This window comes from Equus caballus, chromosome 17 (genome assembly GCF_041296265.1).
Source record: "Equus caballus isolate H_3958 breed thoroughbred chromosome 17, TB-T2T, whole genome shotgun sequence".
Lineage (NCBI taxonomy): Eukaryota > Metazoa > Chordata > Mammalia > Perissodactyla > Equidae > Equus > Equus caballus.
Window position 1 is genome coordinate 73,306,203 of NC_091700.1, and position 12,353 is coordinate 73,318,555.

At 38.6% G+C, this 12,353-nt stretch overlaps 1 long non-coding RNA gene across 1 annotated transcript; it reads left to right on the plus strand.

The window, feature by feature from the left end:
* The first annotated feature begins 632 nt into the window (after positions 1-632).
* LOC138918545 (uncharacterized) lies at positions 633-7,616 on the plus strand. Its single transcript, XR_011428035.1, has 4 exons — positions 633-765; positions 1,220-1,320; positions 2,964-3,132; positions 4,101-7,616. It is a non-coding gene; the product is annotated as an uncharacterized lncRNA (long non-coding RNA).
* Positions 7,617-12,353: the final 4,737 nt, after the last annotated feature.

The following is a 12,353-nucleotide window of genomic DNA, read 5'->3' on the forward strand; positions in this document are numbered from 1 at the left end:
ACTTTAAGTACATATGGCAGTGTCTGGCACATTGTAGATACTACATAAGGAAGTATTAAATGAGTCTGCTTTCTGTACACACATTGACTTCCCTCACAAATGAAATAAAAAACAAATGAAGAGCAAGCTCAAGTATTTTTAAAATTTATACATTAATTTCAATTTAATTTATCCATTCTTTTTTAAAACCTCAAAAATGTTTAATGGGTGTAATTCTGGTATTATACTGGGGTTAATGGTCCTTGTTGTATTGATTTATGTCAGACAATGTAATATATTGATCTAGTGTGCTTATCTTGTTCATATGTAAATTTTAACCCCCAATATCAATAGAATAATACACAGAAGAAAAGTTATAGAAGAGATATAACCCATCATTACAAAGGAGAAATACTGCAACTGAGGGGCCTCCTTGAGAAAGCTCTAAACCTTAGGATGAAGACAAGGAAAAGTTTTCATGAATGGAGTTCTGGGGAACTTTTTATTTGAGTGTGTCTGGAGTTTATTCAACTATATGCACTTATTATTTTCTATTAACATTTATTTTATGGTTTCAGAGTTTTAAACTTCTTAAAAACCTGGAATGATAATTACTTTATGAACTTGGATAAGGTTGTTTGCTTTGTCCTCAGAAAAATCATGACGTATCTCCAGGGGTGAGTGTTACGCAGATTTCACATGCACTTTTCAACAAGCTGGAGTAGAGAGAGGGAATGAGAGCAGATGTGATAAGAAAATAGATGTCATTTTTCCCTACACTGGAAGGTAATTCTACAACATTTCTACTGTGGAAAACGTTGTATGTTTGGTGACAAATATGTAAAAAAATATTAGTTGAAGTGGTTAACCATTGCCAAGTGTAAAGATACATTCTTGAGATACAGATATAGGTGAACATACTTGCCCTGAATTAATAATCCAAGTTACCTAAATCTTGTACCTTTCTTACCTTATCTCCTTTATGCTCAATGAGAATACCAAAATCATATTTCTTTATCCCTGTGTGTATGTATGCATGTGTATGTATACATATACATATGTACATACACGTATAGAAATATCCAAGAGGAGGTACATTTTAAAGCATCTCTTGTAATCATGTTGAGCCATATGACTAGTCTTGGCCAATGGCCTGAAGCAGACTTAACATATATTACTTATGGATCAAGCAAACAAGAGTAAATTTGACTTCTCTATTCATTATCTTCCCTTGCTGCAGTAATGTAGAAGCCAAATGCTCCAAATACTATACTTAAAAATACAAGTCACCTGGACCCTTGAATCAGCATTTGGAAGGTGGATACTCTGCATCAGCGCTATGTGAGTGAGAAACAAGATTGTATACATTAAGCTACTGAGATTTGGGGACTTGTTGATTTTTGCAGCATAATTTTATTAGTGAAGAACTTGCCAGAAAGCAGTTCAGATTGTCCAAATTAAGTACATTTACTGCAAGAAATTGGGTGCACAGATGATGTAAGAGTAGACAAAGCAAACCAGAGACAGTAAGGCAATCCCAAGATTAGCTAGAACAAGAAGATGCTACCCTTGGAATAGAGAGACAATAGGAGAAGATGGTATTTACCCAGAAGCCAAGGCCATACAATGATACCTAGAACCACAGGGAGACCTGCCTTATGGAAACTGTAACAACAGAGGGAAGGACTATCTGGTGGAAACTAGAAAGAGATGCAACAGAGAACAAAGATGATAGGATAGCTACCATTCTTCCTTCTCTTCCTTTAGTTACCTACGTGTCAAGGCTTCCCATTGACTTCTCCCATCAAGAATCCAGAGGGAAGGGGAGCTGTGGAATGTAGTTCCAGCGATATATAGCAAAGCAGGGGAGAGGCAGTGTGAATCTTAAAGCAAATTGGCTGTTGATTGGCAGAACGGCCTAGATTATTCTAGTTAGTAGACTAACTCTATGAGAGAGAGCATAGAGAAAATATATACTCATCAGGTGTGAAAGATTCATCTTTATCTTCGTCAAATGAGAGACCCAATGTTAGTACTGTGGCCCAATAAATTCTCTTTTCTGTTGATATTGACAAATTCGTGGAGAAGAAGGGAAGAAGAATGTTGGGATGAGGAGGAGGAAGTTGAGTTATATCTTAAACTCCTCTTAGAGATCAATATTCTCCCCAGCTTTTGTTTCTCTCCTTTAACCCGATGGTCTTAATAGCAATTTCTTAGTGAACTGGGGATGTTGATATTACTGGTGGGGGAGAAGATTATCAGAGAACTAGAAAAGCAGGGCTTGAAGGGATGTGGGATTGCTTCCTGTGCTGGAGACTCTGGGTTTGCACTAACCCAGAGACTGCTGCTAGAGGCTGTGTGACTAAATACTCACAAGTAAAATTAGGAAAAGCACTTAAAAGGAATTGACTTACATGGAAGATGAGCATTTTTATTCTTCCATTCTTCCTCCTGCTTGTTATTTGAAATGCCAAATTGATGCTTGGAGCTCCAGTGGCCTTTTTAAATTATGAAGTAAATCTCAAGTACAGGTGTCATGTTGTTGGATGATAGATCAGAAGGAGAAGAAACCTGGGTGCCTGATGGGCCAGGAACCAACAAACCTGCCCTAGACTAAGTGTCTTTGGAAATTTCTTATGTGAGCAATACATATCAATGTTTCAACTGTTATTACTTTGATTTTATTCGTTAAATGTAGTCTAAATTAATCATTACTGATTTCCCCCTCCCCCAGCAGCTTCTATTCATCTTTCTGAGTCCAAGAAGAAGTAGTATAGTTCAAGTGATGAAATCTTTGACTCAGCGTGACTGAACCCACAAAAGAGGTGTCTGAAACGTGCCACCAAATTGGGGATTACCAAATGTATTGCGTGATCTCTAACAGAAAAGAATGAAGCCGGGTTGGCCTTAGATATTCTGTGGTCAAGTCATGCATATTAACGCATGTTTTCTTTTCACATCTCTCTCTGACCATCCCCTGTAAGAGCTCAGAGATGAAGGTTTATCTAATGGACTGACCGGTGATGGAATGGATGCTTCAGAGATATTTCAAGCAGGCTACAAGAATTCCCCAGTTTAGTCCACAAATCCATCGTTGATCCAGGATGTAGGTTACAGCTGGCAAAGGAAAGGAAATACAGAGTTCAAAGTAAGGTGAGGAGGCTCACGGCCAAAAAACCCCATATGCAGAGACTGCTTACGGCCTACCTTAGCCCATATGGAAGTTCACTGCTTTTACCATTTAGAGGTCCCAAGAGATCCTGTCTGGAAGGAGAAATAAATCCCTGTCCCCACTAACACCAGATCCTGCTTGCTGCATGTGGGATATTACTCAGCAGGCACAGCTGCTCTCGCAGGTTTATATAAACATCCGAGCCCTTTCCTAAAGTCTGAGACTCTTTCTTTCTTTTGCAGCAGTTGCCTCCTAATTTCAAGTTCCCCTAATGTATAAGATCTGCAGAAACTAAGCCAAATGTAAATCATGTTAAAGGGTGAAAAGAGACGGTGTTTGGGCCAGGACGCAGGATATCAACCATCTGAATACTTCCTTCAACCCACACTGCTCCAAATGCAATGTGCCTGAGAGATATAGGCACAGAGGTTGAGGCCAGCCGAAGGCATATTCTTCATCATCATGTGGCTTTTGCCCTGAATCCCAATGTAATGTCACCTCCTCAGGCAGTTACCAAATGGAACTGGCCCCAGACTGGTCTCACCTGCCAAATGTGTGGGAGCAGATCCCACCACTATTGACTACAGGTTTAACTTTGCACCGAAAACTCTCTACCCATCAGGATTGAGGCCAAATAACATTTCTCGCCTTTGACAATGACCCATTCTTGATGGAAGAAGGATGAGTGAGGAGGAGGCAGGAGTTGGTATCATTTGATTGGTAGATGAGTAAGGAATAGGACAGGCACATTAGCTTATTGTAAAAGACCAAGGCTAAGATGTTGTGCTCATGTTATTTCTGTTCCCTTGTCGAGGTACAAAATCTACACACACTTCAGCAGAAAAATCTTTTTGCCTGCATAACGTCCGTTCTGTCTTTTATTAGTAACAGTTCCCTGATTTTCCTTACTCATTCTAATTTTATGTTTACCCTACCCCCTTGCATCCAGATGGATGAACATGTTCCAGGCTCAGACAGAGTGTTCCATTCCTCCAGCCACAGCAGTTCAGAGATGGCAGTGAGACTCCATGAAGCCAATGAGTCTCAGGTTTGGAACTTTCATTAGAGCACTTGAGAAAGAAGTCATACTTTTAACTAGAGTTTCTGGAACTGCTGGCAGACATTTTATCATTGCTAAAATCTGCCAGAGAATGGAGCCAACGCAGAGGAAAAAGGTATTATCCCTAGATTTTTCAATTTAATGAGGAAACCATTTCTTTTCTTTCTTTCCTTCTTTCTTCTTCCTTCCTTCTTTCTTTCCCTCTTTCTTCCATTCCCCCATTTTTTTTTTTTTTGCAAAAGTATATTTAGGTTACATTTTTGTCACTAGTTTAATAGAAGTTTGCTATACATCATGTTTGCCAGATGAGCTGCCTATTCCACTTAAATGTTAATTGCATGTATCTGGAAAAATGCCTGGCATATTTTATTTATATTTTCTATTTTGGGAGATCTATAGGTTATGTTAGACACATAATCCAGAATGCAGTCTCCGTAATCAAGGTTACTGTGAAGATCTCTCATAAATAGGGAACTATAGCTCTAGAACAGCATTCATTGATTTCATAAAATTTACCCTGGATCCATTTGTCATGTCTGTTATTCCCCTAAGAATAATATTACTTTTGTTAGCTAATCTCTACTTTTTGAGATCTTCCGTCATAAGCAGAACTATCTGTATGTCAGTTTCGCTCATTAACTGATTGTTCAGTATAGCCCTGAGGATTAGTTCATTGCCATTAGTGGTACAGCCTTTAGAAAATGTTCCAGATTATTTTTGCGCTCCCTATTGTGACATTAATTTTAATTCTCTCATTGATTACAGTTTATATTATCCCCTCTGTGGGAAGCTTGAGACCAAGGACAAAGCATCAGTATCTATATTACTTTTCTCAGGCCATTGAACCTAGAGTTGGCAGAGCACCCAAACATGACATAATAGAATGTATGCTGTGAGCTGTTGTAGATCCGTGGTGAAACAGTAAGCCTCAAACATGTGCTTGAAGCTTGTCAGTGAATTGGAACCAAGAGCTTCTACTTGTAGATGCATTCAGTCTTGTTGTTTGTGAGTCTCAGGCTGGCAAACCGAAGGGTTTTCAGAGGCATTGTTTTCTGAATAAAATGCTCCCTCTAAGCTAAACCTGAAGCCTCTGTAGCAGTTTACCTTGCTTCCTTACTCACAAGGACAAATCAATGCAGGAGTGAAGTAGTGATCCTAAGCTCTGAAGACTTGCTTTTACTTCCAGAATATTCTACTTGCCAGGGAGGATTTGCTGTACTCTGTTCTTGTTTGAGTGGTCTTCTCTGCCTCGATCCTGGCACTAACTGTCCCTACAGTTACTCTGATGAGGGGTCAGAACCTCCCTTTCATTTTATAGTAAAGCTTCCCCTACAGACTCCACTAAATTTGTAATAGAAAAACAACCCAGGCCATATTATTTTCTCTATGGTCAACAATATAAAAGTATGTGAAGCTTTGGGGTTAGGCCAGTGCCCTCACCCTCCAAAACCCTGAATGATAGGCCAAAGTTCTCTCTTCTCTCTATGAAGCCTGTATTATAATCGGCCAAATTATCAGTTTCCAATCTTTCTATTCCCCAGATACTTTTGGGGGACTTTAGACTTCATCACCTTGGAAAAATCACACAAAGCAGCATGTGATTTTTTCCATCCTCCCACATGTTTGTTCATATTTTATATGTAAGGTGTCAACACAGCCTGAAGTAGCCCCTCATGACTGAATAAGGATACCCACGGACTTGCTGTCCTTGTGGACATTTGCCTTCCCTATGTAACCAGTCTTCTAACAGTTTAGATTCCATTTTGGTATATTAGGTCTTATTACCACCCATATGGAGAGACAACAAAGCTGAGATCACACATTATTTTAGAGTTAGTAAGATAGCTTATCCAATGTTATCTTATATGAAACAACAAAAATATTAAAAAATTCTAGGACAAGTGTCCTCGTGCCTGTGAGTTAGTAATATGAATTTTTTCATATATTTCTCCAGGTGGTTTGTATTGTAAACTACATAAGATTTGCATATTTCTCTTTTTCAGCAAAATTTGACCTTTGGGACCCATTCTTTTATCTCAGAGTTTTACTATTAAGATTACATTGCATCTTTCAGTTCTTCAATTAAACTCTGGGAAACTCTTTGTTTCCAAGATGCCAGATGTCCGAGCCTATGACTATTTGCTCAATAGCTTATCATGAATAACGACGAGGTTAAATTCCTAAGGAGGACACGGGCAAATCTTTCACGTTGAGGTTGACTCTCTCCAATTGTCGCAACCTAAAGCATCTGCTATGATATCACTTCCTGATATTTTTGTCAATTTACTAGAATCCATCTTCAAACACTTGTTCCCTCCCATTGCTTATTTGGGTTCTGGAGCTTAACTAGGAATTTCCTTTGGGGGCTCCTGGGGACCTATATCAAACCGGGGACTGAGATCATCCCTATTGGTGAGATGCTGCTAGAAAACCCAAAGATGGAGTTGCACATCCAGAAATGCAGAACTTCCACAGCTGAGGTTATCAAGCAGCTCTTGAAAGATATGCGAGCTGCTAACCCACAGGATCAGCTCCATGCCTTTGAACTTGAAACAAGAATGGACCAGGTCACATGTGCTGCTTAAAATTCAGGACAAAGTATCTTGGGTGTGTTTAATCTAGGGGAGTGTGCTCTTTTTGTTTTGCATGCACACTTCTTCCTGGACTGGATTCTTCATCCTCAGCCCTGGGGTGGGCCCTGTGAAGGTGGGGGGAATGCAGGGTTGAAGAGAACTAAGTGCTTGTTATCAAAGATCCCCCCAAGTCTTGATCAGGAAATATGTGGGGTTATTTGAATACAAGCTGGAAAGTCTAGAGAAGTCTTCTGAGTGGGGGTTGCATTTGAGCTGAGTCTCTTAAGTTTTTTAAAAACACTTTTCTCATCATAATTAATAAGCACTCACTGTAGAAAATGTGAAAAAGCAAAAGGGAGCTAAATCTCATGAGAGTGTGTCTTTTTTTTTTCCTCACAAGCCTATTTCTTGCTTTCTATATCAGCTAGCACTAAAGAGGCAGTGTTATAGTGAAGAAAGTTAATGTCGTTAAAATAATATGCTCAGGTTAGCATGAGTCCAATTTCATTTTATGACTTTGATCTTCATATCTGAGTGAAAAGATACGTATACTACTCAACAGTGTTACAAAAGTACATTGATTTGTCTATCTAAGTTATAAGATATAAGTATTTTCTGGGGTAACAGCCATCATTTATTTAGTGCCTGTTCTGTGCTGGAAATCCGCTAAAGCAGTTCTTATAAGAACCTCATTAGCAGTGCTACCATTTTGTTGACGAAGGAGATTCAGAGAGGATGACATATCTTTGCCACTACTCTACTGCTCTGCACTGTTTGTCATATTCTATTGGTTCATCAAATCTGCAGATTTAGAAATAAAGCATTATTCACAGAGACAATGGGTCTCAGACTTTGGTTTCCCATTAAATTTGCTTTTATTCATTCATTCTCATTCATTTATCCGTCCACTCAAAAATATTCACTGAATGCCTCTTACATGGCAGATTATACTGGGAAATACATAGAAAATAGCACTTAAACTTTGAAGAAGATCAAAATCCCTGGGACACATGTTAAAAATGCAAGCGCCCAGCCTCCAGACCTACTGTATTAGACTTTTTCAGGGAGGGGAATGTATATGTACTATTAGCAAATTCCCCAGTTGATTATGGATTTCTCTTACAGGAATAATTTATAATCTCTCAAGTAGCAGGTAAACAAAGATTTTATTAACTAACATTTTCAAATCTCATAAACCAGTTTTACCAGAACTCCATAAGATGCTACAGTACTTAATTTCTTATCATATACAAATTTATGCTAGTTTCTCTTCTTGGTGAACTCTTTAGCTGATAGCCTTGGTATGTGAATTAAGCCAACTGGGTGAATCAATTATGTAAAGTAAGCTGTAACTTAATACAAATCAGATTCACATCCAACTAAAAAACGCTATTAATTCTCATGTCTTCAAAAGTTCTTAGGGAAGAATAAACTTCCTAGGGAAAAATATTTTGATGCAAAATTTTATATTCGGGTAAACTAGCTTTTAAGTGTAAGAGCGTATTACAGACACATTTAGATATTCAAGGTAAGACATGCTTCCTATCATCCTTTCTGAAAAAATTACTTGTGCAGGTACTGCATATATATAAAAAAGAAATCCAAAAATAAGCAAACATTATCAAAATAGGTGACCATGCAAAGCAATCCTAGGGAGCTACCTGAGGAATACAAGAAAATTACATAATTGGTGGTCATATCTCAGGTCTTTATTCCAGGGGACCTAGATTTCCTCTCACTCAAGGAGCACAGGGTCTATAACCTGGCTTGTGTTCAGAAACTGGGTCTAAAGCTTTGAATTTCCACTATGGTGACTCAAGTCACTTTTCCACTCACTAGACCTGTAGTTTTTTTTTTTTTTTTTTTTTATCATGTTCCTCAGGATACACTTGTGTGTTTTCTCACATAGTTCATCAGGGACACAGTGATTAGCCACAACGAATGATCCTTCCACACCAGAAACTGTTTCTTCTCTCTGTTATGGTAATTGTTCCCAACTTATCTCTGAAAGTTAAATGCTACAATTTGGTCTCTGTCTCTGTGGGATTCTCTTGTTCCTACTGCAATCAGCGAGCTCAATTCTGTGGCAGCATCTCCCACTGTCATCTCCAGCCTACAGAGGGCAGCCACCACTGAGCTTTACCAAGGCTGCCACTCCCCACACCAATATGTTTCCTCAGGTCTTCATGAAGAAAGTCTCCTCTGAATCCCCCTCGACAGATATGGTTGATGGTTGCTGAATGTGTTGCATATATTTGATCCACTTCAACATTCCCATCTCTCTGATCCTTTGGATTTCCTCCTCTACTATAAGCCAGGGAGGTTCCAGTACCTCAGGCACATTGAATGGAGGCTGTTATTGAAACTATGCTTCAATTAACCAAGCAAACTGCCACTACTTGCTACTCCAATTTACACATTGAATCTAGAATCACAATGAAAGCACGTATGATTTAATTCAAACAAATCTCACCTTATATTCCATCATATTTGACTATTATCATAAGAAATCATTCACACATCTACTCTCCAGACTTTTGTTGATACATATTACCAAGTTCTTATTAAGCCCTTTCGCAATTCACTATCTTTCTCTGGATAGTGCATGTGCCAAATCCTTTCTCCTTCTGGGACATTCAGGGATCTGACGTTTTATGAAACTGGAGACAGCAAGGAGTGGTGGAATCTGAATAAGAAGTAAGGACAAGAGGCCTTCCTTGGAACACAACTAATTAAAGGTTTTAAGGAAAGGGAGATAGTTTACTTAGACATGTGCAGAGGTGGCTGCTTCTGGCAAGGGTGGCTTCAATAGGTTTGGGAAAAAATATTTCTCAGACTTGTCTATGTCTGCCCAAGTGTTCCCACTCCAAGTCTAAGGGTCACATTCCTTTCCAACCAGTGCCTATTCTTGGTCTGGAAGAGTTGGTGAGTCAGGCATTTAACTAGTCTTGTAATTTTGCTAACCATGTAATTAGATTTGGGGCTTTATCCTTAGCTATTGCGGTAGGCAGAAAAATGGCCCCCAAAGATATTCATGTTCTAAAGCTCTTAAACTTGTAAATTTGTTACCTTATGTGGCAACAGGACTTTGTAGATGTCATTAAGTTAACAATCTTGAGTTGTAGAGATTATCCTGGATTATCCAGATAGACCCACTGTAATCACAAGAGTACTTATAAGTGAAAGAAGAAACATGAAAGTCAAGGTCAGAGTCAGAAAGAGAGATTTGAGATGTTACTCGTGGTCTTTCAAAAAGAAGGCAGCAGCCATGAACCAGAAATCTAGGTGGTCTCTGTAAGCTGGAAAAGGCAAGGAAATACATTCTCCCCTAGAATCTCCAGAGAGAATACAGCCCTGCTGACACACCTTGATTTTAGCACAGTAAAACCCACTGCAGACTTCTGGTCTTCATATCTGTAAGACAAAAAATTTGTGTTGGTTCAAGTCATTAAATTAGTGGGAATTTGTTACAATAGCAAGGGGAAACTAATACAGCCATACTTTCCCTGAGGGATTTTAAAGTTATCATAGAAGCTTTTATGCCTTCCCATAAGTGCCTTGAGTTGATAGCTGAAGTCTCTGAGGTTATCTCTTTCATTTTGTCATCTTTACAGTCCAGTAAGAGATGGCTATCTCTTCCCCACCATCTTTGTCATCACCTTTGCTGTCATTGGGTCAAATGCATCAGCTACTTGATCACCCAAAGCCTTGCTCTCCACTGGTACTTTATCCCACACCATTATTGTGATATTCTAAGTAATCACAATGCCTGCATGCCAAGGATTTCCCATGACCCATTTATGCTGGACAAGGGGATCACTCTTGTGTTCACCGATAACATTCTTATCCTTTAATCCCACTTTGAAGACCTTTTCTTCCCTAAGGCCCCTCCTGGTACCAAATAGTGTGCCATTCCAGGGCTTGGAAGAAAATAGAATTCATTACAGATGTTTTAAATGTGCTGTGTTAAGGGACACAGTACTGAGTGTGCAGAAACATTAGAAAGCTGTGGATGATGGATGAAGGGACCAGGGGAGAGAACATGGTCAATGGAAATCAATTACAGGTGGAAACTGTCAAGAATGGGCCACCAATCAGCAAGAGATTCTAGACCTATGCAGAGAAAAATGGGGATGGAATATGTCAGCCTCTCTTTTTTCTCACCTTCCCATCTCCATGTAATGCTTCCTATTGGCCAACTTCAACCACAATGAAGCTGGCATTTGAGCCTAAAAGATGCGTCTCATGGAAATTAGCCTCAGAGGGCACAGAAAAGGGCAATAACGAGTAGAGAGAGGATCAGTAGCATATGTAGAAAAACTAGCATAAAATATAAACATGTTATTTATAATCTTCATAGTAACTAATAAAAGAAATAAAAATAAACATGGATAAATATGATGCCACCAAAAGGCTGTGACTCAAAAGGGTACAGGGAGGAAATGAGGGGAAATCGAAGAGAAGAACTTTATGTTTTATTTAATAGTATTCAGTATTATTGAAAACTAAAAAATGTTATAGGTGACATTTAAAATTAAGAAAATATGAAATATAAAGGAGAAATCTAGTATTGTAAAAAAATCTGAACAACATCAAAAAGCATAGAGAAGGTAAATTAAAGTCATATGCAATTCCATTACTCAGAGAAAATCATTGTTATTTTGATGTGTTTTTCTTTCTCTTCTCTGTTCGCATATGTGTATACATGTGTACGTGTGTATGATATATTTATGTATATACATATATAATGATAAGGCAACTTTATGAAATTTTAAATTTAATATACTTTTTCAGATTTAAAATACTGGTAGAAAATATATTTTAGAACAAATATATTGTTCTATGATGTGTACATGCACATACATATCATGTATCTATGTGTATGTAATATATGTTTCCTATATCATAAATGTGTATGTAGACATACAGATTACTTAAAAATTTTCAATATCATCAATAGTGCTGCAACAAATTTCCTTGTACATAAAAATTTGTGTGTATTTCATTGTTTCCATAGGGTAAATTCCTACGTTTATTTTTAATCTCCAAGTCTTCAATTCCTTGTGATCATTAATTACTGGTTTAAAGTAATGGGCATTTTGTTCTTCTACTATTCTGCCTGCCCCCACTTCACAAAGCTGCCTTTTTCCTTTGCCTCCCACCGCACATCCTCCAAGGACCTCAGGGTCAGTGCCTTCTCTGGGCATCTCATCTCACTATCCTTTCTGGCCTTTTTCACAGAACCTACTAGATCCGTCACCCAGTCTGATCTGGTCTCATGGCCAGTATGGGCCTGGCTTTCCCTGACTGTCCTGTCTCTTGCATCTTTTCTCGAGAAAATTGATTTCTTTAGAGCTTTTTATATAGCCTCTGTCTTTCAAAGGGGAATGAAAAAAATTCTGGGCACAGTGCCAGCTAGAAGTGTGTCACATAGACAAACCAGACCTCCCTACCCCCGCCTCCTCCCAACTCTAATTTTTCCCTTCCAAGACTGCTTCCTGCTTTTCCATAGTTATGTGACAAGGGACAAAACTGTCCTGTTTAATATGCAAGAGCTAGGTCACAATCA